Below are 5050 nucleotides of genomic sequence, written 5' to 3' on the forward strand. Positions count from 1 at the left end.
CCTTTTTCTTTTTGAATTTTTGGATGGGAAAATCCACTATGTCTGCATGCTGGAATTAATGTATAAAATATTTTTTCCAGTTTCTGTCCTGTGTGGTATCCCCAGATATAAGTTTTTACACTACTTACAAGAATCTTAAAGTCATCAGATGATTTCTTGCTTCTCCTGAAAATGCATATAAATTAACACTATTGCTGGATGCTGAAACAATAGAGGTATGTTTGACTATGTTTGAAATCATTGTTTATTTCTTTAAAACTACATTTGCTGGAGAAAGTTCACTGCATTTTGTTTAGGAGTTGAAAGGAAATTAAAAAATTAAACTCTTTTTCAGCTAGACACTTGATTCTGTCTTTTTGGGGTTTTTTTGGGGTTTTTTTGTTTTTTTTTTTTTTTGTATGCCCATATTGTTTTCTTCAGTAGTCCTTTGATAGAAGTTGCCAGGAATCAAATACTGGCAGGAAAAAAAATCAAGGACACTGTAGGGTCAATAATAGCTTCCTTGATTTGCAGGGGGAAAAGAAAAACTATTATGTTAGTTTTAAATTAAGGATATTTTTGCAGATATAAATTATATGCATTTTAACACTTTTCTGTCTTTTAGTCACCAGAAAGATTGCTATTTTATTCTTAGATTTAAGAACATTTAATATTAATGTATGCATGGCTTTACACTGCCTATTGATTCTGCTGCCACTGGAAGTCTCTGGGAAGTCTCTGGGCTTTGATGACAATGGGCTGTTCCTGACTGTGATGCATTGGAGACTGAGCAGGTGTTTCAAAACTTCTTCATTCAACTCTTCTCTCTTTGTTTTTTTTTTTTTTTTTTTTTTTTTTTTTTTTTTGTTTTGTTTTGTTTTGTTTTTTTTTTTTGGGGGGGGGGTTAGTTTGTTGGTTTTTTTTATAAAAGGTGAAAAAGTATTAGTACTTACACCATTTAATTTGTTCTGCTCCAGGTCTTCAGCTTTGATTCACTGTAATTGTGTTTCAGAATTGAAGTCTCTTGTGCTTATATTAATACAATTTTTCTCTTCAGTTTTTTTATTCCTAACAAGCAGATACATGCAGAAAAGAAACTAGATCATAGTACTAAAACTATAATCTGAAATTTGCAGAACATGGATGCTGTAATTTGCAACCAATTGAAATCTTTGTTTCCTAACAGTAACTATTACTTGAAAACTGTTTGTAGCATCATTGGCATGCAAATGTACCAACTAGCAAAATTTAAAAGGTGCTTAATAGAGCTTGACTGATTTTTATACTCTTCAGGTTTCTTGGATAATTCCCAAATGGTGGGAAGGTTTGTCAGAATATGCTGGAGGTCTGTACTTAAGTTCTGGAATTTAATCCTCCTCTGTTTCTTTTTTTCGTCTAGTCTGACTGATTCCATGTTTGGATATACTCTGTGCAGTGAGAATCCTCTTACTCTGAGCTAAAACTCACCAGAGTCCATTCCAACACTTGCAAAGACCTTTGGGTCATGTTCAGTTTTCCTCCAAATGGTTTTAAAGGATATGCCTTGGAAATTTACTTCCTCTGCAGATCAGGAAAACATTGAATGTATTCAGTATATCTGCTGCATGTGAGAGCCTTACTGAGTTTTCATGCATCTCCACAGCTCTCCTTTGTATTCTTCAAATGCTCAGTTTGCAATAAATTGAAAAACATTCGTACATCTTTGGGCCAAGAGCACTCCAAAACTTCTTGGGTCCAGCGTATCTAAATATTCAAGAGGGATGTCTCTGCTTCCTTTACAATCCAGATCTAATCTTCTGGTGTTTTACGGTTCCAAACTGAATGATCCAATTTAATATGGATCTGAGAAAGAGGGTGAGGCTGCTTAATGCCTGGGAATTTAAAAAAAAAAAAAAAAAAAAAATCCACGAGGTAGAGTAACAATTTAAAAAAAGGAAAAAAAAATCCAACCAACCAAGCCATTGCTTTGGCTTGCACTTTATCTCACTGCTACCAGCTCTTTTTATACTCAGATTAGGCAGGCAGCATTTTGACATGGCCCAGACTGCATGTTCTTACGTGAAAAAGCAGCATTTTTAATTAAACTCACTTGCTGCTTTTTTCATGGTGACAAGCCTGCTGCACTTTATGGTGTTATTCATTCTATTGAAAACTGAATTTCTTATATTTTTTTTCCCAACCAAGAGCTTTCATTCTCAAACTTATAATTTTCTTTGTCTGCAGTATTTGCTTTCGTTCACAAGAACAGTGTAATATTAATGTTCCTTAAAAGTTTTCCCTAGAAATTATGCATCTGATGATTTTTCACTTCACCCATTGCAGTGAGCCCCCTTTTCCCCTCCTTTCCATCTTCAGCCTAAGGAATGCATATTATCTAGTGAATTTAATCAATTAAGTTACATCAAAGTATTACAAATTGCAAATGTCATAACTAAGATTAATTCAATTATATTACAGCCAAATGTTCAATTAAACTATTAATAGGAATAATGAAATCAGAGAAAAACTAACCCACACTAAAACCCCTTTTGTATCCCACAATGTTGATAAGTAAAGCAAGCAAGCTGAAACACAGGCAGAATATTTATGTCATTGTGTTTATTCCACCCTTCAAACTCCTGATTAGGGATTAACAATGAAAGCATCATCTTCTTGGCTTCATTTTCTTTAAATTATATTAACTTTTCTTGGAAACATTTTGATATGACAGTGATGTTGCCAGTCCGTCTCTGCCTTTTGTAATGAAGTAAACAAACCCAAAACCGCTCTTAGCTGTGCAAAGGCTTTTGAGAAAAACATTTTGAAGGCTGTCTGACAGCCAGGGTAACTTGAACTGCCAAGATTCATTTTTCTTGGAGAATCTGGAGCAAATGCATTGCAAAGTTGTTAATTTAATGTTTTTCCGGCTTAAAAGTTGATCCAACCCCAAAACAGTATTGATGAATCATAGGCCACAGACATTTCAACAGGGAGGCAAGGCTGAGCAAATATGTGTTTGCAACTTCTCTCCACACCTCCAATTTTTATAATTTAACAAATGTTTACTAGAGTTTTAATGATCTAATAAATAATGCCAAAGATGCCTATAAAGCTAGTTTTCTAAAGCAACTGGGGATGAATATTTCATTTAGTCCTTTGTTGTATCACTACTCAAAATAACATCTCCAAATTGCCTCCAAATATGGAGGAAATCATCACCAAAGGCACTGGGTGATGTTCCTGCCAGAGTCAACTTCTTGCTTAGGGGTCCAGGCACCTCCTGGCTTCAAGAGTGTTACATCACAGCAGCTTTCACTGGCTCCAGTGTGTCTGAGCAATTACTGGTGGTGTTCACTACAGACCTTCTCTAGTCACTTGTAATAGTGTTTGTTTGGGGGCACTGTGCTGTGAAAACGTTCTCTAGAGAACAGGCTGAGGTCAGGCACTCAGGTGTTCATCAGGGGAGCTGTTTCTGAGTACAGGCAGTGGGAGCCTCTTCTCTTGCTGGAAGCAGGAGGAGTGTGCTACCTTTTCGTAGGCTGCAAGAGGTCCCATCTGGAAAGGAGAGATGGAGCACCACACAGTGTATTGGGGCAGTCTCAGCCATTTAATTAGAAAGGTGATTTCCAAGTCCCACTCTCCCCACCTGTTCAGTCAGCCTAAATGTTGAGACTTTGAGGTCTGGGTTTCCAGGGATTCTTTCTCACACTTTCAGTTTTCAATCAAACAGGAGGTGGGGCAGTGGTATCCAGTAGATGCAGAAGAAGAGCTGTCATTCTGCATGTGTCATTGTATTTGCTTTTAAGCTGGTTTTGTGGTTTCAGAGGCAGCCCAGTCTTGACCTCTACTTAGGCTCAGCGCATAATTGCATTGTCTCTGCTGTCCACACTGACTGACACCATTCTAGAAATTGCTTAAGTGGCTGCAATCCAACTTCCCAGGACCTCTGGAGTATTTCCTGCTGAAATACCATTCTACACCCTGAACTGACCAAAGCCAGCCTTTGCTTAGGAACATTGCTGATATCTTATATCTTAAATACCTCTGGAAAACACTGGGCATACCCCTGGCAGCAGGGTTTTTTCCAGTTATTTTGAGGCACTGGTGCTGTCATCCTGCCACTGGCCAAATTCTATCTGCTGGTGAGAGTAGTTTTGCAGAACTGCTGGAAAGTGCCCAAGAGGACAGCAAATGAAAATCACACCGCCTCACTCTTTCCTCTCTGAAACAGGGTCTACTTTGCCAGTCGTTGGTTAAGTATTTCCACTCCAGTGCTGCTGTTTAGAGGATGACTCTTGGCCCACTAAGCTACCCAGAGAGCAAAAAAAAAAAAAAAACAACAACAACAAAAAATAAGGTAGGTGCCAGGGATGGTGGGAGAGGGGAAAATTTAGCTCTAGATGCCTGCTTGGCCCCATTTTCAGAACTTGTGCTTTAAATACCAAAATAATATTTATCTGAGCTGTAACTCAGAGGGGATGCCCACCAGCAGGTTTGCAACTGCTGCTTGGGAAGCACAGGAAGGAACACAATTTCCCAGACAACTTTGTGCCCATGGTGCCAGTTTTCACTGAGGTGTAACAGAGCAGGAAGCTGAAATTCTCCAGGCCTAGGACACCATTCAGAAAAAGTAAGCAAAGCAGCAGCATGCCTATTGGTGATCCCTGTACATATTTACCAAACCAGCCTCTTCTGAAGGGAAAACCCATTTATTAAATTCATTCTCTTCCTCCTTCTTTACTCTCCTAAGAATTGCTGCAGCCTATGTTTTTTAAATTGGTATGTTATTTGAGTGAAAGCAGTGATGGATCAGAGCTGGAGTTTTTTCTACTTCCACTTCAGATATTGTTTTAAAGATTCTTGCATTGATTGATATTTTGCAAAATTGTGTATGGTTCTCTCATGTGTAGACGTTAAGGCTGCAGTTACTTCATGCTATTTTGGAACTAAAGCAAGCTGCAGTGCAGCTATACCCGGTATCCTTGTTATTCTTTTATTCACCAGCAGAAAAATAATGGGAATTGTCCTCAAATAAACTTTTATTCTAGAGACCATTCCCACATGGAGATCACTCAACAGCCAGGAGTCACTG

The sequence above is a fragment of the Lonchura striata genome, chromosome 4 (assembly GCF_050655825.1).
Source record: "Lonchura striata isolate lonStrDom1 chromosome 4, ASM5065582v1, whole genome shotgun sequence".
In the NCBI taxonomy this organism is placed as follows: Eukaryota; Metazoa; Chordata; class Aves; order Passeriformes; family Estrildidae; genus Lonchura; species Lonchura striata.